We start from the raw sequence: 23,372 nt of genomic DNA on the forward strand, positions 1-23,372 counted from the left end.
CTTAGTAACCTTGCCTGGCTTGGTTCCTGTCTGGGAAGTGTGGCTTGAGTGCAAATGTGGGGGGAGATGTCAGCCTGAAACATCTGGGCAAGTCTGGTCCATTACAGTGCTTGTACCTGGAGATCTACTCTGTGCATTCTCACGGCAATCTCACAAATGCGACCCTAACCAGCTGTCGGACTGGTCAGAGTAACTGTCTCCTGGACACGTACCCTCCATCCTATCATCTGTTCAAAAGGTTCCTTTCAGCCACTTGCAACTGATGCTTTAATTATTGATAAACATCTCAACAGTAAATAGTTTCCAACAACCAAGAGTAAGAAAAAAGAAAAGGAAAGGCCAAAGCTTCCATATCACTGGAAACCCTTTACCTGTGTGATAGATTCACCTAGGTCTGACTGATGGCTATGCAGCTCAGAACTCCAGCTCAAGGTGCCTTAGTAACTCACCTACCTCTGTCATACTATGACTGGCAGCTCCCTTTCCAGACTTGAAACTGCTCCATTAGAGAACCATCATTACCCACTATAGAACTTCTAAGAGAAAATTGAGTTGAATAAATTATTAGCAATTTCATAATAAACTTCAACTCATCTTCTATACATTTTCCTCAAACTGCCAGGGTAATTTATATATTAAACATTTAGATAGTACCATCCTTCCTTGTCAAGTCTCCCTTGTGAGAGATTGTTAAGTAAAGAGTAGACCATTACATTCCAGGAGAGTTTAAGTTCAGAAAGGCCTCAAGGCAGACCATGAGCTAGAAGACTTCTCAAAGGCCTGCCAGCAATGTGAGTTTATGATTTTGTGATATCAGATGAAGAAAATGTGCTATCAGTGATAGTTGAGAAACTTTTCCCGCAACAGAAAAGGAAGTCAGCGGAAAAACCAGCCTTAGGGAATGCCTTGCTTCTTGGGCTAGCTCCACATACATGGAATATATTTTTGAATCACAATCATGTTGTGCCTTTATCCAGAACCTCTTTTGGAATAAGTGGTCATTAGAAGACAGTGTTTGTTTGCATCTGTGAACATTCTAAAAATAGCATACAGAAGGACATGTGAGCCTTAGAAGATAAAAGATTTTTGGTCTTGGACAGAATTTCAAGCATGACCAGCACGTATATTTCTAGTAACAGTGTGGACTGACATTCATTTTCCCCCTTGTAACTTATGTAGTGTGTTCACACTTGCCAGCCCAAAACCGAAGAAATATTTGATATATTGATTTCAGGCAAAGGTACAGTCAAACTTGGCCTAAAACACTGGGGATGTCAAAAATATCCCTTCGTGTGTTCTTCACTCAAATCCATATGACTTTTGGTTGCTCTGATGTTAAAATTACAGCACACATTGTTTCCATCTTCTTCTGTTTGGCCAGGGCTAGAACACAAAAATATTATTAACTTCATAGAGTGCGCACACAGGCACACGCATACATACACATACGCTCATGCACACTACACAAAAAAGCTCAGCTTGTCAACAGCTTTGGCGTAGTAACATACAAATGATAATTAGAAACATGTGTCCCCAGCAAAGAGGCACAGAAAACTAAAAGGTCATCTTTTTCCAAATGACCTAATTAGAAAAGCCTGGAGTGCTGGCTACAGTATAATGGTTTTACACAGCTTTTAACTCAGACTTCCTGTTTTAAAACAGTGCAATTTACTGCTCCTGTAGCAAATATGAATTGTCACTTAATGCCAACAGATTTAAGCCTCACAACACCACCTGCCTCCAGCAATCTCCTCATTGTTAGACCCATCAGCTGAGGATTGCTGATTTACCATCCCAGAATGACCATTTAGAACCTCATGCCAGGATGGCTGCCAAGCAGAGAACAAGGATTTCATGTAGAAGAGAGTCCACGAAGTACTTTACATTAATGCCGATTGAAAAATGCATGAATAGACCAAAGGGAAAAGCAGTTGTTCTGAATCAGACTATCAGTGAATGCTTTTTAGATTCTTTTTTCTGGTCCCAGAGCTAAGATTTTGATGCTGAATAATTGTAATTGCCCAGAGACAACAGACACACACTGGCTGAAAATGCTGCATGGTAGAAACTCGAGCAGGCACCCAAATAGCATTGTCGTTTTAAATAGATGCCTCTGTAAATTTGTAGTTAATCTCTCTCATATTTATTCAATATGCTGTGATGTTTCATTAAGTATTCATTTCACTTGTCTGTTTCATTGCCTCAGTTCTCCCATCTGAAACACCTAATGCTATGAGGAGGAATGTTTATACAAGAGTGTGAAGAATTTAAAAAGCAGCAACAGAAGGGTGTCCCACTACGGATTATATTTCCTAGCTTCTTTTGTAGCTAAGTGAGGTCATATGACTAAATTTAGGCCGATAGGAGATGTATAAAAGGCACGCATACAATTTCTGAGTCACCTTTGTATAGACTATCAGCCTTGAATTCTGTCTCCCTGCTGCTGGTTATGAAATGGTGACAGGGCTTCTCCAACAGCCCTGTTCAGTTCAGTCACTCACTCGTGTCCGACTCTGTGACCCCGTGGGCTGCAGCATGCCAGGCTTCCCTGCCTATACCATTCATTTATATACTTTTCCATGAGAGAGAGAGAAACTTCTATCACTCTTGAGATACAGCAGATCAGGGGATCAGGTCCACTGTGTTAGAGTAGTGTAGCCTGCACCCCAGCTGACACAAACAAAGGGGGGCTCAAGAAGTTGTATCCATTTTTTGTGCTTTTGATTAGGGGTAGATTTTTTGGATTGTTCAATTAATCAGTATACCAAGAGAAAGTGACTTTAGGCTAATCCTCATTCTGGCTAATCCTTGAATCTATACCAGTCTTTAAGATCTGACTTAGTTCCTGGGCTCTGTTTCATAAAATAAGAAGGATGAGGGTTGTTGGAATTCCAAAATCCCATGATCTAAGGTTCTATACTGTACAATAAAGTAGATTGAAGTAGATTAGATTTGAATTATTTTTCATAGTACTATATCAAAATAGATACATCTATAAATACTGTTTCTAAATTCCCTAGATAAGAAAACGTTCAAGACATGCATTTCTTACAGTTAATACTTTTGCTGTAATTCCTCTCTTCCTACTGTCTTCTTCCTTTAACCATTAGTCACACTAAGATCTATTCCAATTTTTTAAATCCTTTCATTGGATTCTGCTGTATCTGATAAGTATCTTATTTCATATATTACTCTCTCCATCCAAATTCATCAAACATGTGATCTATGTCATCTGCGCTTATTATATTCTCATTCTCTCCTGAAATCCCTAAAACCTATGCTTGCCTCTTCCAAATATACTAAAATTTCAAAAGATATCTACATACTCTATTTTTCCTAATACTTGTGTTCCTGGGCTATTTCTTTATATGTACAAATATTTATTAACTCTTTCATGTATCATGAAATAAAGGGGGTTAAGATACAAAGCACAGAGCCTAAACATCTCAGTTTCATACCACTGAGCTGTTTTAAAGAGTCTTATTAAACTTGCTTTGATTTCCATGAAAATACCGTTCTTCTGTTTCTCATCCTACTACTCTGATTATTCCATTCTCTTTCTTGGCTGTTCGTCTTCCAACACCCCTTAACAGGCGCTTCCTTCCACGCTCAGTACCAGGCCCTCTGTTCTGTCTCTCTACTTTCTCTTTGGAAATAGCATCAGTTTTCCTGGCTTCAATTGTAAGGTTTGCTGTCTGTCTCTTGGCATAAATTCCCACCCAAGCTTCAGTTTCATACTCCCAGCTACACCTCACACTACCCTTGAAATCCCAATATGAAAGTGAAAGAGTTAGTCACTCAGTCGTGTCCAACTCTTTGTGAGCCCATGGACTGTAGCCTGCTAGGCTCCTCTGTCCATGGAATTCTCCAGGCAAGAATACTGGAGTGGGTTACCATTCCCTTCTCCAGGGGATCTTCCTGACCCAGGGATGGAACCTAGGTCTCCTGCATTACAAGCAGATTCTTCACTATCTGAGCCACCAGGGAAGCCCTGAAATCCCAACATGTCTAGAACTGCTCTGCTAAGTCGCTTCAGTCGTGTCCGACTCTGTGAAACCCCATAGACGGAGCCACCAGACGGCAGTCTTCCCCGTCCCTGGGATTCTCCAGGCAAGAACCCTGGAGTGGGTTGCCATTTCCTTCTCCAATGCATGAAAGTGAAAAGTGAAAGGGAAGTCGCTCAGTCGTGTCCAACTCTTAGCGACCCCATGGACTGCAGCCTACCAGGCTCCTCCGTCCATGGGATTTTCCAGGCAAGAGTAATGGAGTGGGGTGCCATTGCCTTCTCCTAAACTAAGTTTATTTTCTTTACACATACTCCCATTTCCACACCCTAACATTTCCCTACATACATGTACATTAACTGCCTCATCTTTCTCGCTATACAGGCTAGCCAAGCCTTCCTAGATAATAGTAGGAACAGAAATTCCAATCAAAGCCAACATTATTTCCTTGATTGACTTCAGTTCAGTTCAGTTCAGTCACTCAGTCGTGTCTGACTCTTTGCAACTCCATGGACCACAGCACACCAGGCCTCCCTGTCCATCACCAACTCCCGGGATTTACTTACCCAAACTCATGTCCATTGAGTCAGTGATGCCATCCAACCATCTCATCCTCTGTTGTCCCCTTCTCCTCCTGCCTTCAATCTTTCCCAGCATCAGGTTCTTTTCAAATGAGTCAGCTTTTCATATCAGGTGGCCAAGTATTGGAGTTTCAGCTTCAGCATCAGTCCTTGCAAGGAACACTCAGGACTGATCTCCTTTAGGATGGACTGGTTGGATCTCCTTGCAGTCCAAGGGACTCTCAACAGTCTTCTCCAACAATACAGTTCAAAAGCATAAGTTCTTTGGTGCTCAGCTTTCTTTATAGTCCAACTCTCACATCCATATGTGACTACTGGAAAAACCATAGCCTTGACCAAATGGACCTTTGTTGGCAAAGTAATGTCTCTGCTTTTTAATATGCTGACTGCCTTAATCCAGGCCAATTCACTCATGGTAACAGAAGAGCATGAATTTACCTTTTCTCAGAGCATGGTTTCTTCCTCATAGTGCCAAGTAGGTGGGGAGCAAATGAAGCAATGCCAATAAGCAGTTACAAAATTTAATACCAACATTTACCTGACAAGAGTTAGAGGGAGAAGTAATGTGCTCAATCCCCAAAGAGTTCTCAAATATTCAGACTTAGATGAATGTATTTTTAAAGGAATTTTACTCCAGAACCAAATTAGATGAGTACCCCTGGTTCCTCCATTTTTATATCATTATAAAATGGGAAGCTACATGTCTTTTGCCTTCCTGTACTATGACTGATGTTAAATTTACCTGTCTTTTGTCCTCTTGTTTTGAGTTCCACTTTTTGGGTAGAGATCTGCATATCTTGACTTGATACAAATGTTTACATGTTTATAAAAATAAACAAAACCTTGAGACCTACTTCTGTTTCATTTTATACCTTATTTCACAATACATACTTTTTATTATTTGCTTTAGCATTCAGAGTTCTTAGATGCAAACAAACACAATGGATTCTTAACGAATGAATACAGAGTGTCCAAGATCACCTACAGGTCAGGCTTAGAGAATATGTGGTCAGGAACAGTACCTAAACCAACTGAAGGACTACCAGCAAAGACCCCTCCTGCACTGCCCAAGGGACCTAGCTCAGGACACTGAGCCTCTTCTACTGCTAACCTGGAAGGTCGAGTACCTCTGCCACCATCTTCATCTGAAATGAGTTATTCATATGCTTTTTTCATTGCCCACTTCTGAAGTCTCAGTGAGGGTCATCAATTACATAACTGCATCATATCTGCAAAACAGTCTGGCTTTCCCAGGTGGTGCCAGTGGTAAAGAATCCGCTTGCCAATGCAGAAGACATAAGAGACACGGGTTCAATTCTTGGGTTGGGAAAATCCCCTGGAGTAGGAAAGGGCAACCCACTCCAATATTCTTGCCTGGAAAATTCCAGGGAAAGGGGGGCCTGATGGGCTACAGTCCATGGGGCCACAAAGAGCCAGACATGAGTGAATGAACACATACATCATATCTGCAGAGGCAGCTGGAAGAGTGAATTATTGCCCTCAGCTTTGGAGAGATTAAGGTAAGCAACATCAAGTTAGAAAGTATATTTAAGGATTCTGAGCAAACAGTATGTCTGACAAATGTCCACTTGCATTCATTAACTTCCCTCTCCAATTTCTCTGTCTTTGCCAGTATTTCTATCACTTTACCACCAAGACTTCTACTACTAGTCATGCATGCAACTTTTTTAATCCTTCATTTCCTAAATCCAATTAATCAACAATTGTTTGCAAGTCATCTACTACTCGTCCAGTATAAGTAATGGTACTGGGAGAATTCAAAAGAAATATAAGCCATGATCTGACCAAAAATCTGCAATTAATATATAGAAAGTGTCAGATGATTATTAGTGCCAAATGAAAACACTGATTTTATTACAGTAGGAATTTTGAGGAGAGACCTATTGGCATGGATCAAGAAGTCAAGAAAGGAAGGTTTTATAGAAGAATTTAATATCCAATCAGGCCTTAAGTTTGACCTAAAGATGTAGATTATACATACAAATTTACCTGTGCTTATCCCAAAACCTCACTTAAAAAAAATACCAAAGAAGAGAAGTCATGAGCCTATAACAAGTACTACTTACTCAAGAACAAAGTCCAAAACACATGGAGGGAATGCCCAGCAAAGATCCTAACTACACTGCCTAGGGGACCTCGCATGGAATCCAGAAAGGGGCAGGTAAAAAGTTACAACAAAATTATGGAGAATGTTAGGCAGATATAGGAATAACAAATGATATGAGCAAAAACACAGATTAGAATGCTTTCACAGAAGGATGAAGTTAATAAAGATGTCAATTAGCTTCCAACAAATTCTGGACTCAAGAGCCACATATTACAGAACACAGCAGTAAACACCAGTAACTAGCTTCTTTATACCCTTGGAAGAAGAATGAACGTCTTTCCTCTGGAAAAACTGAATAAGCCTAGAGAAAGACCACTACATTCTGACACACAGCACTTCTCTCGCATTAAGCATCAGCCTCCCAAATAGTAACAGCAAAATAATCCCTTCCAGTTCATGAGCCACATCTAAAAACACAGGTTTCCCATTCAGTTTTTGAGATCTTACTTTTAAATATGGACAAGACCGGACTTGAGAAAAATGTTCAAGATACAAGACAGAGGTAAAAATCAATCAGAATGCATAATTCCAGAAAAAACAAATACTGAAGCACACACACACACACACACACACACACACACACAAAGCCTTTAGTTGGGGCTTACCTGGTGACTCAGTGGTAAAGAATCCCCCTGCCAATGCAGGAGACACAGGTTCAATCCCTGGTCCAGAAAGATCCCACATGCTCGGAGCAACTAAACCCGGGAGCCACAACTATTAAGCCTGTGCTCTAGAGCCCAGGAAACACAACTACTGAGTCTCATGCTACAACTGCTGAAGCCCACACGCCCTACAGCCCACGCTCAGCAGCGAGAGGCCGCCACAGTGAGACGCCAGTGAACCACAACTACAGAGTAACCCGTGCAGCAACAAAGACCCAGCACAAGCAAAAAATAAATAATTTTTAAAAGCCCTTAGTTATTATTACACATCAAACAAGGTGCATTAAAAAAAGAAATAGTTGAACAAGAAAGGGCTTTTTCAAATTAAAAATATTAATCAAATAAATGATAATGGTTTGGAAAACAAAATAAAAACTCTCAAAATATTAAGCAAAATAATTTAAAAAACAACAGAAAAAAAGATGGAAAGTCTGAAACAAATGATATAAAATACAGGTTTTGTGCTAGGAAGTTCAACATCTGACATATGGAGAGAAGAAAATTATCAAAGAAAAGTACAAAATAAAATTCCAAACTTTGTAAGGTTGGTTTCCAGCTTCGAGTAACACACTAAAAGAAGAGAAATATTTTTTTAAAGAACAGAAATATTAACAAATGAAAATAGTCATATTAGGAGATGCCCTCACAATATTTCAAAACACTATGAAAAAGAGGAAATACTAAAATTTTCCTGCAAGAAGAAAAATGTCAAGAATAAAGACATTATCAGACATACAAGAACACGTTTTTCTCACACCCTTTATTAGAAAGTTTTGGGGAATGTGCTCCAGTAAAAGGAGCTTCCCTGGTGGCTCAGATGGTAAAGCATCTGCCTATAATGCAGGAGACCCTGGTTCAATCCCTGGGTCAGGAAGATCCTCTGGAGAAGGAAATGGCAACCTATTCAGGTACTCTTGCCTGGAGAATCCCATGGATGGAGGAGCCTGGTGAGCTACAGTCCATGGGGTTGCAAAGGGTCAGACACAACTGAGCAACTTCACAAAAGGAAGGGAGCAACCCAAAAGACATGAGCCAAAAGAGTAAACCAAAAAAGGAAGAGTTGACTCAAACAGGAAGGCATTAAGGGAAGTCTCTGATTGAGAAGGGGAGAGACCTCAAAATGAAAGAAAGATACCCTGGAAAAAGGAATGGCTACCCACTCCAGAATTCTGGCCTGGAGAATTCATGGGGTCACAAAGAGTTGGACATGACTGAGCAACTTTCACTTTCACTACAATTACTTCCTGTGGTCATGTATGGATGTGAGAGTTGAACTGTGAAGAAGGCTGACTGCCGAAGAATTGATGCTTTTGAACTGTGGTGCTGCAGAAGACTCTTGAGAGTCCCTTCAACTGCAAGGAGATCCAACCAGTCCACTCTGAAGGAGATCAGCCCTGGGATTTCTTTGGAAGGAATGATGCTAAAGCTGAAACTCCAGTACTTTGGCCACCTCATGCGATGAGTTGACTCACTGGAAGACTCTGATGCTGGGAGGGATTGGGGGCACGAGGAGAAGGGGACAACAAAGGATGAGATGGCTGGATGGCATCACTGACTCGATGGACGTGAGTCTGAGTGAACTCCGGAGTTGGTGATGGACAGGGAGGCCTGGTGTGCTGCGATTCATGGGGCCGCAAAGAGTCAGATACGACTGAGCGACTGATCTGAACTGAATAGGCTTGGTGATAACCATCCCACATAGACACAAAACGATGAAGGCTGAGTAATGAAGACACCAAGAAAAAACATTTTTAAAATAGTCATAAGAATTAAACATAATCTTTCAGCATTTTTAACATTGTGCAACAGCAGGCCTGTCCTTCCTTCTCTTATTATTTTCTCCCCCAGACAACCTTGAGCTGCACTTTATGAGTAGCACATGCAGACTTTCTGAGGAGAAGCATGGAATTTATTACGTCAAGAGTCAGAGGCCACACTTCAGCCTTCGGATGGGCATGTCGGCATGCTAGACTCACAGCCTGTCTTTTTCTTTGAGGTATCTCTCCTTCTCATCAGCTCCTTTTCAATGTGATTCCTGCCCTCATCCACAAATAAGTTCTGAGCCTCTGAATGCCATTAATTTCTGTACCAAGAATGCTCTTTGCTTCATGTCTCTCAAAAATTCGGGCTTACTTTTGGGTCAAAATTCCAATGAGAGTTATCTTCTTTTGGTAATCTTTAGACATTTACAACCAGAAGCAGAATATTTCTATGCCAGAGCATGTCTGAATTTCTGTTATAGTCCTTGATATGCACATACTTTAACAGCTATCAGTATCAGTTCGGTTCAGTTCAGTCACTCAGTTCTGTCTGACTCTTTGAGACCCCATGAACCACAGCACGCCAGGCCTCCCTGTCCATCACCAACTCCTGGAGTTTACTCAGACTCATGTCCATTGAGTCGGTGATGCCATCCAGCCATCTCATCCTCTGTCATCCCCTTCTCCTCCTGCCCCCAATCCCTCCCAGCATCAGAGTCTTTTCCAATGAGTCAACTTTTTGCATGAGATGGCCAAAGTACTGGAGTTTCAGCTTCAGCATCAGTCTTTCCAATGAACACCCAGGACTGATCTCCTTGAGGATGGACTGGTTGGATCTCCTTGCAGTCCAAGGGACTCTCAAGAGTCTTCTTCAACACCACAGTTCAAAAGCATAAATTCTTCAATGCTCAGCTTTCTTCACAATCCAACTCTCACATCTATACATGACCACTGGAAAAACTATAGCCTTGACTAGATGGACCTTTGTTGGCGAAGTAATGTCTCTGCTTTTTAATATGATATTTAGGTTGGTCATAACTTTTCTTCCAAGGAGTAAGCGTCTTTTAATTTCATGGCTGCAATCACCATCTGCAGTGATTTTGGAGCCCAGAAAAATAAAGTCTGACACTGTTTCCACTGTTTCCCCATCTATTGGCCATGAAGTGATGGGACCAGATGCCATGATCTTAGTTTTCTGAATGTTGAGCTTTAAGCCAATTTTTTCACTCTCCTCTTTTACTTTCATCAAGAGGCCTTTTAGTTCCTCTTCACTTTCTGCCATAAGGCTGGTGTCATCTGCATATCTGAGGTTACTGATATTTCTCCCAGCAATCTTGATTTCAACTTGTGCTTCTTCCAGCCCAGCATTTCTCATGATGTACTCTGCATATAAGTTAAATAAGCAGGGTGACAATACGCAGCCTTGACGTACTCCTTTTCCTATTTTGAACCAGGCTGTTGTTCCATGTCCAGTTCTAACTGTTGCTTCCTGACCTGCATATAGGTTTCTCAAGAGGCAGGTCAGGTGGTCTGGTATTCCCATCTCTTTCAGAATTTTCCACAATTTATTGTGATCCACACAGTCAAAGGCTTTGGCATAGTCAATAAAGCAGAAATAGATGTTTTTTATGGAACTCTCTTGCTTTTTCGATGATCCAGCAGATGTTGGCAATTTGATCTCTGGTTCCTCTGCCTTTTCTAAAACCAGCTTGAAAATCTGGAAGTTCACAATTCACATATTGCTGAAGCCTGGCTTGGAATTTTGAGCATTACTTTACTAGTATGTGAGATAAGTGCAATTGTGCAGTAGTTTGAGCATTCTTTGGCATTGCCTTTCTTTGGGATTGGAATGAAAACTGACCTTTTCCAGTCCTGTGGCCACTGCTGAGTTTTCCAAATTTGTTGGCATATTGAGTGCAGCACTTTCACAGCATCATCTTTCAGGATTTGAAATAGCTCAACTGGAATTCCATCACCTCCACTAGCTTTGTTCATAGTGATGCTTCCTAAGGCCCACTTGACTTCACATTCCAGGATGTCTGGCTCTAGGTGAGTGATCACACCATCGTGATTATCTTGGTCTTGAAGATCTTTTTTGTACAGTTCGTCTGTGTATTCTTGCCACCTCTTCTTAATATCTTCTGCTTCTGTTAGGTCCATACCATTTCTGTCCTTTATCGAGGCAATCTTTGCATGAAATATTCCCTTGGCATCTCTAATTTTCTTGAAGAGATCTCTAGTCTTTCCCATTCTGTTGTTTTCCTCTATTTCTTTGCACTGATCGCTGAGGAAGGCTTTCTTATCTCTCCTTGCTATTCTTTGGAACTTTGCATTCAGATGCTTATACCTTTCCTTTTCTCTTTTGCTTTTCGCTTCTCTTCTTTTCACAGCTATTTGTAAGGCCTCCTCAGACAGCCATTTTGCTTTTTGCATCTTTTCCATGGGGATGGTCTTGATCCCTGTCTCCTCTACAATGTCTCAAACCTCATTCCATAGTTCATCAGGCACTATCTACCAGATCTAGTCCCTTAAATCTATTTCTCACTTCCACTGTATAATCATAAGGGATTTGATTTACGTCTTACCTGAATGGTCTAGTGGTTTTCCCTACTTTCTTCAATTTAAGTCGAATTTGGCAATAAGGAGTTCATGATCTGAGCCACAGTCAGCTCCCAGTCTTATTGTTGCTGACTGTATAGAGATTCTCCATCTTTGGCTGCAAAGAATATAATCAATCTGATTTTGGTGTTGACCATCTGGTGATGTCCATGTGTAGAGTCATCTCTTGTGTTGTTGTTGCTATGACCAGTGCGTTCTCTTGGCAAAACTCTGTTAGCCTTTGCCCTGCTTCATTATGTACTCCAAGGCCAAATTTGCCTGTTACTCCAAGTGTTTCTTGACTTCCTACTTTTGCATTCTAGTCCCCTATAATGAAAAGGACATCTTTTTGTGGTGTTAGCTCTAAAAGGTCTTTTAGGTCTTCATTGAACTGTTCAGCTTCCTCAGTGTTACTGGTTGGGGCATAGGCTTGGATTACTGTGATATTGAATGGTTTTCCTTGGAAATGAACAGAGATCATTCTGTCCTTTTCGAGATTGCATCCAAGTACTGTATTTTGGAGTCTTTTGTTGACCATGATGGCTACTCCATTTCTTCTACGGGATTCCTGCCCACAGTAGTAGATATAATGGTCATCTGAGTTAAATTCACCCATTCCAGTCCATTTTAGTTTGCTGATTCCTAGAATGTTGATGTTCACTCTTGCCATCTCCCGTTTGACCACTTCCAATTGGCCTTGATTCATGGACCTGACATTCCAGGTTCCTATGCAATGTTGCTCATTATAGCATCGGACCTTGCTTCTATCACCAGTCACATCCACAGCTTTTCCAAGGTAAGGAGCAGCGGCTGCTCTTTGCTGGAGCAGCCATGAAGAGATACCCCATGTCCAAGGTAAGAGAAACCCAAGTAAGACGGTATGTGTTGCGAGAGGGCATCAGAGGGCAGACACACTGAAACCATAATCACAGAAAACTAGTCAATCTGATCACATGGACCACAACCTTGTCTAACTCAATGAAACTAAGCCATGCCGTGTGGAGCCACCCAAGATGGGCGGGTCATCGTGGAGAGGTCTGACAGAATGTGGTCCACTGGAGAAGGGAATGGCAAACCACTTCAGTATTCTTGCCTTGAGAACCCCATGAACAGTATGAAAAGGCAAAATGATAGGATACTGAAAGAGGAACTCCCCAGGTTGGTAGGTGCCCAATATGCTACTGGAGATCAGTGGAGAAATAACCGCAGAAAGAATGAAGGGATGGAGCCAAAGCAAAAACAATACCCAGCTGTGGATGTGACTGGTGATAGAAGCTATCAGTGTACCCCCTACTACATTTATGAAACATTAAAGAGCAAAGGTCAGATTTGGTTCAACTTGTCAGGTCCCTCTACAGTATCTTGTACATATAAGATTTCAGTTTTGTCAGCTGAATTGAATTGACCTCTCTTGATCAAGACTATCTAGTTATAGTTATGTGTCTATACCATCAAGTCTAACATCAAAGTCTTTCCATCTTTCATAGCTGTATAAGCCTATTCTACTTCATTTTCCACTTGACCCCAACACAAATACATCAATACAGCTGTTATCAGTGATTCTCAGCAACAGGTGTGCACTAGAATTCCTTAAAACTTTTAAGAAATACCATTGCCCAAATATCTCCAACACAGAATTTTAAGATTGGTCAAGCGTGGGGCCTAGGTGTCTGTGTTTTTAAAAAGCACTCTAGATTCTAATATGCAACCATGGTTAAGAAATGCTAAGCTTTTATATTTACCTCACTTTTTGCTAGCAGCAAACTCATTTACCTTTAATAATATTCTCAGATTGTCCTACCTATCTATTTTGGTGATTTTCAGACACTGATGTGTTTGTACAGGATTCACTTAGAAGTTTTGCCTCCTTCAGGAAGTCTTCCCCCACTACTCTCATCTGCTGTAGTCTTCCATAGTCTCATATTTTACTGACTTACTATTTCAGAGTCACATATCAGTGCTCAGCTTTCCACTCCAAAGGCCAGCAGGGAAGGGAGTCTGATAAATAAATATTCCACTAAATAAATATGCCACTCACAATTGCTTCTTTGGTTTGATCACATTTTAAGTTGAATACTTCATACAAAATAAATGAAAATAATAAAAACTAAATATACAAAAATTTTCTGATTATATTTCCATAGCATAAAGAGCCCAGACTCTAGAATCAGACATACCTTAATTTGAATCCTAGCCCCAACACCAGTAGTTGTGTGGTCTTGGGCAAATTATTAACTTTTCTGAGTCCTAGTTTTCTGATATGTAGAAAATGAGTAATAGAAGTAGCTACCTCATTAAATTGTTATAATGATCAAATGAAGGTACATAAAATGTTTATCTAAACATCTGATATATACATATATATTAAGCAATCAGTTTATAAATACCTTTAGTATTTAAGTGAAAAGTTCATAACTACTTTTAAATTACTACTTTGTTGAGAAAAAGCATCCACATTTTACATCTTTTCTTCACAAGTAAAGATAAGTGATCCTTTATACTTTATTGCGATATCTAACCAGATTATTTTCCCATCACAAAGCTTAAATGCATTATGTTAGAATGCTCATTACATGAAATGCTCTAAGTAATTTCAATGCTTATGGATACATCATCGCATTATATGCAGTTGCCTACAATTTACAGATTTTAATTTAGTTACTAAATAGTAGGAAATTCTGATTAAGAATTCACCAGAGGGGAGAAATCAAATTGAAGGGGAGTCCGTATCATGGGCCATTTAGCTGAATTAAACTCAGCTTCCATGTGCTGGTACAAGGGAATGATTAGAATCCTACATCTCTGGTTACTACAAACATCAAGTTGATTACCACCCAATCTACAGCTCTGTATTTTCACACTCACCACCCATGACTTCAGAGCATTTCACTAATGAAACTCAACAGGGAGAAAAACTGAGTGTTTTTCCTTCACCTTGTGCAATCTCACTCAGCTAACTATTTTGAAGTTGCCCCCAGATGACACCACTCAGAAAGATGAGAAAAGGGATCATGAAGGAAAAGGAGAGAGAGTGGGGGAAGGAGGCAGGGGAAAGACCACAAGCCACAAATCATATAACCAAGAAAATCAATGAAAATTCATTATAAAATAATGCAGAAAAATGTTTAGTTTTATTTACTTTGCTCCAAACCCCACTCTTTAAGGTGTGTTATTGTTTTCCTATTTAGAAAGTTCTGAGAGATTTATACAACTGAAGTATTTCACTGTTTTATTAAAGATCATTTTTAAATGAACCCTGAGCAATTTATAGAAAAATCTATGTCCGCTTTGGCTCATGTGATTCAGCCCTACCTGTGACAGGCTTGATAAACTGTTATTGCTTCATATTATTAAATAGTTTTGCAACTATGAAAACAAAAATATAACAGTTTCACTTTTCCATTCATTCTTGAGATTTCCCCCAGCCATCTCTCTCGTTTCTTTCTAAAGCTTTGTTCTTTATTTCCTTCACCCAGTGCCTTTGCTTTCGCTCTGTATCAGAATATACATTCACACTCTTTAAACAGTGTTTTAAGATCAACGCATGAGTTTTCATCTGAAGTGTATAGGTTTCTGCTGCGTTTAGCAATTTAAAAAGAGAAAAGCAGCTTTGACAGGTTCATATTTTCACCATGCAATTTCACTTACAAGGTACAACTGAGGAAACTTCATATGCAAAAGCAGTAGAATGTACACAAACTGCATTTTTCCTCATCAAGTCACACATTGAAATAGTTGGTGGATTGCCTAAAAAATCAATTATCAAACTTTTTTAATTCTAAGAACTTCAGCTTTCAATATAAAAATTGAAAATATTTTTCTAAGTTTTTAGTTTTTGCTTATCAACTTAAAGGCAAAAACAGAAGTAGCAATGTCTGTTTCTGCCTAATAATTGATACAGCAGCAGCCTTACAAAGGATAACACAAGGAAATCATTTGTTTCTTCATACACACAGGAATAGAAAAACACTTTTTAATGTAAACATACTTGAGATGCTGAGGTATGTTGTGAAGAGTTAGGTCTTGTGTAAATACACTTGTTTGTTTGACAAACAAGAGCACGTTTCAAAGGTTATCTATGCCTGTAGGCTTATACCAGAAAGATTATTTTTTCTTTTTTTAATGTACCTTTGGGACACAGGGGTGATGATAATATACATTACAAAAGAAGTGCAGAAATTAGGAAGAGTGAAGGAGGAAAAAATATTTTTCCAGTTATACAATTGGTTATCAATTTTTCCTCCAAAGACCAAAACAACTTAACTACTGGAAAGTCAATGAAATTATTTTTCAATATTGTGAACAGACACAGCAGAATAGGGGATCTTCATTTAAAATCCTCTGCAGTCAAAATAAACCCATTAGAACTTCAGTATTGGGGAGCAGTGTTTTGAGCTTTGAGAAAGAACACACAAATAAGAATTATTTGGGGACCCACTCACCACAAAGTGACCAGTTAGTTTTTATGGAGTCCACATTAGTGCTAGCATAGCAACACCTACTGGTTCATTTATGAAGTAAAGTTGAAACCATCATGGCCAGAAATCGGTTCCTCCATCTTAATGAGAAAAATTGCAACTTAATTTATATAGAGAGGTGTCTATATATTAAAATGACTGCTTCCAAACCAAAGAATGGAAAGGAAAGCCACAGTTGTGGCAGGAAACACTAACTTTATGTTTAGAGTACCACTGGGGCAATTGTTACACTTCTCTGTAAACTGAATGTGTCATCCAGCCTGCTTCTAAAAATTATGCCACGGTTGAGACTGATCCTGACCCTCTCCCTTCCCCCTCCTCCCCTAATCCCTCCCCCATCTTCTCCTTCTTCATGCTTTGTTTCAAGGGAGTCGCACAGTTCCAGGAAACCATTCACAAGAGGACTGAAAGGATTGAAGTAAGCTGAGAGGCATCGTGTTTATTTTTACCACCGATATGAAGTCTAGTCACCAAACAATGAATAATACAGCATGCAACGTTGTAGTCTGCCAGCTCTACCAACTCCTGAACAACATCTTAACTTAAAGAGACATTCAGGAACAAGGATCACAAAAAATAGAGCTGCGGAGAGCAGAAGTACCCAAAGGAAAATACAGTCAGATCACTACTAATCCCAAAGTTCAGTAGAATTTGACCTTGCCAATATTTAGCAATACCAGAGCTCCTGTTTTAAACCTCTGTGCTCTGTAATAATTCCTTGAAAAAACAGCCCCAGGAAAGTAAGCAAGAAATCATCTGCTGCCAGTTAACCAAGCTATAGGCCTGGACACTGACTGGCTAAGGACGTGACTCCAAAGGGCTTCCCATGTGGCGCTAGTGGTAGAGACCCCACCTGTTAACACAGAAGACAAAAGAGGCGCAGGTTCGATGCCTGGGTCAGAAGATCCTCTGGAGAAGGAAATGGCAGCCCACTCCAGAACTCTTGCCTGGAGAATCCCCATGGACAGAGGAGCCTGGCGGGCTACAGGCCCCAAAGAGTCAGAGATGACTGAGTACAGATGCAAGTGTGCATGCACAAGAATACACACACACACACACACACACACACATACACAGAGCCTTCCCAAGAAAGGCAATAGTTAGTCTTTGCTCACCAATGAGTGAGCCCCTCAAGGAGTTCATGAGGTGGGCGATAGGAACTAATCCAAGGAAAAGCCAAGGCCTGAGGGCTAAAGTTTCGCAACACTGGCAACTTCGGTCAGTCTCCAAAACTCTGAAATAAAAAACCTTTCTCTCCTAGATAAGGCAGTAATTTCTGCTTAGAGTCTCCAAGGATTGTATAAATTGACTGTCTGCTATTCCCAGTCTGTGCAGTCCCACCTTTCAGTTCAGATGGACTCTGTAGCAGTTTTATTTCTCTAGTTAACAATGTAGATATGTCCACACCCCTGCAGCAAATTTTTAAGTGTCCTATTTGATCTGAAGCTACCAAGACTGACAGACTCTGGAGGACACTAGAAAATGTTGTGTTCCCCAAACGTGTGAGATTTGTACATAGCTGGACTAAGTCTAGACTTTTATCACCTGATGCCTGGGGCTTCCTGGGGTCACCTCCTAATTGCTCCCTTGAATACTAGTCTTACTCCCTATCTCAACATTCCTGCCAGATTTATTTGTCTAAAATATCTCTTTCACTGAGTCATGTCCCTTCTCAGAAACCTTGGTTGCTCATCTTGCCAGGGAATTTTCAAACTCCTTAGCTTAATGTTCTGTTTTCCAGACACGGGCCCCAGCCTTCTTTTCCACCCCAACCCCTTAACACAAACCCTTCTCTCCTGTCAAGCTAACAGGTTAACCCACTCTTTGCTCATGTGTGTGGTCGCTAGGACTGCCTCTGTGTCTCAAATGGCAGTGCTGACCTCCCACTTTCCCTTACCATCACTCTGTCCCCTCACCCACCCCTGCACCAGGGCTTTCTCCATTCACTCTTTCAAAATCTTTCAGAAACCTCTATATAGATCTCAATTTTTATTCCAGCCCCACATGAAGAATTCCTCTGTACTTTACTCAAAATATTTATCATTATCTCAAAATAGAGCCAGAAAATTCAGAAAACTCTCAGTTTCCACAGGATAAGAAAATAGAAAGGCCAGTGGAATTGGAAGGTAGGGTACCTGTAATACCTTTTCAGTGATTTAGTAACACTTGATTCAAGGAGGATCCACCTCCTGAGATACTGCCCTGATGCATTTACTGCCCTGATGTGTTTTCTGTAACTTAAGTTAAAACACTGCCTTTTCTTTGTTTTTAATTGTGGTTAAATATATCACTGCATATTTTAAGCATGGTTACTTTATAATTCAGACCTCCCTAGTTTTTCCTCACTGAATATTTCTTTGGACTTTTGTATTTACCTATTAGGAACATATGTTGGGGGGAAAATGGGAGAATCCTTTTATAAACTGCTTTAGAGGCTCAAGGGACAATAGATGTAAAAATATGCTCTTCAAATATAAACCACTCTACAAATTCCATTTATTTTTATTATTGCTACAGTATATTCTTAAAAGGTTAATTTTCCTCATAATAAAATGCATTTTGCATCTCGGCAATTAAACCATCTTATACTAAACCCTCTTTTAAAGAATATGAAAGGTCCGATACAGCCCCAGGTTCTTTCCCTTCCTACTATCACATCTCAAGTTGCTGTTACAGTGAAGTCAAATGTTGTGTTAAACTGTGATGAACTTGCTTTGAGATGCTCTTTCAATGTAGTGTCTCCTTCCAGTTTGAAGCTATTATCCCTCAAAGTCCTCAAAGGGCAAAAGATAATGAGTCATCTTCAGAGCCCTAGAGACTGACAGGAAAGCTGTCCTCCTCATACATGATATTAGTAAGAAACCTCTAAGTTGAAGGAGGAAGGGTAGGTAGGGGAAAAGGAGAAACACAACCCCTCATACCATGTAATTTCCATATGAATTCATACATGAACCAAAGTAATATACCTAAAAGTGAAACAAAGTCACTACAAATGCTGTAAAAATAACTGGCGTTGAGGAAGATAAGGACGCTGCTGCCTATTGATCTGAATCCCTTTTGCCTGTTGGTTCTCACTTGACACTACACCATGGCATTTCCCTTTGTGACCCCTGGGTCTTGATCTGAAAACCTAAACAGTCATTTCTCACTGAGTGGGGAGAGAACAGTTGTGTTAACATCTGTTTTTTAGGTCTTTTATTTTTAAGTTCTTGTTGAAAACTCCTTGATCTGCCTACCAGGGAATTGAAGCACATTCCATGTGCCTGCCGCCTAGCTCTCTTTTCTCTTTATTTGTTCTACAGAATATTGATTTAGATTTTGGCCTATTCGCATTGCTTTAAACTTTTAAACACTGGCTCTTATAGCTAGAGGAAACACTTTGCTGAAGCTAAAATGATCACCCAAGAGAACTTATTGGGGAAGCACACAGACCAAAATTAGCCCTTGGCTCTGAATGTACAGCTCCCATTGAAACCAGTGGAAGCTGAACTCTTAGGATTTGAAGACACATTTTCCTTTACATTGAGCATAAAGGCTTTTTGAAAGGGCTGGGTTTATTTGAGTTTCTGTTAAAGAAGCTGAATTAGCTCTCTGTCACAGGATAAAAAGAGAGGCAGCATTGCTTCTCTAATTTGTCTTGTAAGGGTTTTTTTGGATATCTAGCAAAATTGCCAAGACACCCGTTTTTGTTTCTCTACACTGATTGTTTAATATTACAAAGGACCAGGCATCATACCAAGCACTTTCAGTCTTCTAAGTTCCTACAACATTTTACTATAACATTTCCTAATCCTTTACAACCAAAATAACAATAAAAAACAGAGTAATATTTAGAATCAAGATGAGAGAATGGGGAAATGATGGTTGAAAGCAAGCAGTCTGAGTTTCTGATGAGCAAAAATATTTTCAGTTCTGACTTTATCAACTGACGACTGCCATAAATCCTTTCACTCTTCATAAAGGTCTTTTATTATGCTATGGGTAGTGCTATTGAGAAATATCAGACTTTCCAATGCTTCATCTTGTAACTGATCTTACTGTTGAAATGCTCAGGATTACTTAACTGGAACAAACTGACTAAGAGTCTGTGGCTCCCTTCGTTCGCAAGTGGCATGGATGTACTGGCCACAAGGAACCTCTGCACCGGCCTTTCGCGGCATGACTTCACTACAGAGCACTTCTCCAAGGCTCATCTGGGTGCTAACACAGTGCCATCAGGTTGCTAATTTGCTCAGGAGAATCTTACCCTGGTTTCCCCAACTGTCCACAAATATAAAATGCATATTGTGTACTTTGAGGTAAGTAAGGGCAAGAGCCACATCTCACTTATTTTTCTATCTCCCATCCCTAACATATCAATAATTCCTACACAGAAGCAATTAATGTTTACTAAACTTCCATGAATAATGAACGAGAGAGGCCAGATGACACAAGAAACCATATGAGTTCATAGAAAACAAACCATGAAAGACCCTGAGAAAGGTAAGCCAGTTCTCAACTCACAAAGTAAGACCATGCATCAGCGTTCAGTCACTAAGTCATGTCGGACTCTTTGTGACCCCATGGACTGTAGTCCACCAGGCTCCTCTGTCCATGGAATTTTCCAGGCAAGAATACTGGAGTGGGCTGCCACTTCCTCATCCAGGGGATCTTCCAACCCAGAGATCAAACCTGCATCTCCTGCATTGGCAGGTGGATTCTTTACCACTGAGCCACCTGGGAAGAAAAGTAAGATTATAATTATGCCAATAGACACAATCTAAGTAGTAAAGCAATTTGGGGAGCACAGAGATAGAAACTTGACCTTGCCTAAGGGACAGAGAAGATTTCCTGAAAGCTTTGGATCTTGAAATGAGTCTTTAAAATTATAAGAGGTGTGTACAAGTAATCCTCAAAGATAACATTCAAGCCAGAAGACAGAGCATAAACAATGCATACACAGAGCATGAATCTGTGTAACAAACATGAGTCAAGCTCTGGAGAAGAATTAGTCTAGAGAGGCTGGGGGACACTCGACAATCAGGAACCTTGGTTGTTAGATCAAGAGGGTGTGCAAATTTTCTTGTAAGCAATGGATAACGATTGAAAGGCTTCAGGCTAGAGATGATGGGGCCATTTGCATTTTAGATCACTCTGGCTGGTTGTTGGAGGACAGTGTTATGAAGAACAAGCCTGAAGGTATGTAAGTGGGTGTTGCAGATGTCAGTCACTCAAGTGAGATAAAATGAAGGCAAAAACAAAGGAAGTAGTAGTAAGAACAATGTTAGGAAGTGAAGGCAAATTGGAGTGGTGAAGATGGGAAAGAAACAAAGTCAAAGGTTTATGACTTGGGTGACCAACTGGCTATCTCCATCAAACAAAAAAGAAAATATTAAAGAGAGCAGATTTTATGAGAAGAAACATGAGGAGAGTATCATGTCATCAAAACCAAGGGAGCGCTTCCCTGGTGGCTCAGTGATAAAGAGTCTGCCTGCCAATGCAGGAGACACAGGTTCAATCCCTGGTCTGGAAAGATCCCACATGTCACAGAACAACTAAACCCATGCACCACAAGCATTGAGCCTGTGCTCTAGAGCCTGGGAACTGTAACCACTGAAACCCGCATGCCCTAAAGCCACGCTCAGCAACCAGAGAATCCACAGCAATGAGAAGCATGCTCATAGCCCAAGCAGCAATGAAGACGTGGCACAGCCAAATAAATTTAAAAAACAAGGGAAGAAAGCATTTTAAGAAAAAGAGAGTATTATAAGTAATTGGGCACATATTGAGCAAGCAGACATCATGGAATGCAATCATACAAATAACTTGATCTTGTTTCTTGATTGGCCCAGTGAACCTTGCAATTCTTCCCCTCTTGGTAAAAATTTGTAAATCCTATGGCTTTTCTACTTATTTTCAGGTAAAGAACTATGATCACCTTAAGTCGCAAGACCTTTTTTACTTCCATTTTAAAATAATTATGTATTCACATAAAGTTGCAGAGAGGCCCCAGGTACCCTTCACCTAGTTCCCCACAATGGTTACATCTTATATAACTATAACATGGTATCAAAACCAGGAAACTGACATTGATATAGTCTGTGTGTATAGTCCTGCATCATTTTATCATGTGTAGATTTGTGTAACCACCACTTCAATCACACCATCAAACTATTTTATTACCGCAAAGATCTCCCTTAAGTTACCCCTTAATTGTCACACCAGTGCCCTTCCACCACCACCCCTAACCCCTGGCAACCACTACTTTTCTTTCCATCATTTTGTAAATCCAAGAATGTATTTAATGTAAACTTTTGAGATTGGCCTTTTTTTCACTAGGCATCATGTCCTTTCACTGGACACCATAGCTGGTGGCTCAGACCGTAAAGCATCTGCCTGCTTTGTGGAAGACCCGGGTTCGACCCCTTGGTTGGGAAGATCCTCTGGAGAAGGAAATGGCACCCCACTCCAGTACTCTTGCCTGGAAAATTCCATGGATGGAGGAGTCTGGGGGGCTACAGTCCCTGAGGTCGCAAACAGTCAGACACAACTGAGCAGCTTCACTTCACTATCACGTCCTTGTGATCCACTGAAATAGTGACATGCATAGTTTATGGCTTTTTATTACTGAGCAGTAGTCCGCAATATGCAAGTACAAGTTTGTTTAGTCATTCACCTATTTGAGAGCCATTCTAGTTGTTTCCAGTTTTTGACTATGACAAATGTAAGCTGATACACCTTGCTGTACAGCAGAAACTAACACAACATTGTAAAGCAACTATACTCCAGCAAAAAATTAATTTTAAAAGCTTAATTTTAAGTCTAACTATGGCAATTTTTAATCTGCTGAGTATAGTAACCACACCTTCAAAAAATCATTACTATGCATAAAAGAAAGTAGGCATCACAGTATCTCTCTCCCTGGCTTGTATTATCGTATCTTGGTACTTGAGTGAAATTTTCCCATTTAACATCTTATGACACAAGTTACAATAAGAGCGAATTCAGCAGGTGCTCTGTAAATATTTGCTGAATGAATGTGGTATTACTGCATTTATTTAGCACTCCCCTCAATTGATTAAAGCAAAATGGAAGGATCTTAGAATGGAACTGGATTTTTTTCTCAATCTTAACTAAGATATCCATACACAGGATACACATAGTAGGCACTCAAATTGTGAA

The 23,372-nt window shown here is 40.2% G+C and overlaps 1 non-coding gene across 1 annotated transcript; it reads left to right on the plus strand.

Annotated features, from left to right (window-relative positions):
• The first annotated feature begins 8,177 nt into the window (after positions 1 to 8,177).
• On the plus strand, positions 8,178 to 8,250 carry TRNAY-AUA (transfer RNA tyrosine (anticodon AUA)). Its single transcript has one exon. It is a non-coding gene; the product is annotated as a tRNA-Tyr (tRNA).
• Positions 8,251 to 23,372: the final 15,122 nt, after the last annotated feature.

Source organism: Bos javanicus, chromosome 7 (genome assembly GCF_032452875.1).
Source record: "Bos javanicus breed banteng chromosome 7, ARS-OSU_banteng_1.0, whole genome shotgun sequence".
NCBI lineage: Eukaryota > Metazoa > Chordata > Mammalia > Artiodactyla > Bovidae > Bos > Bos javanicus.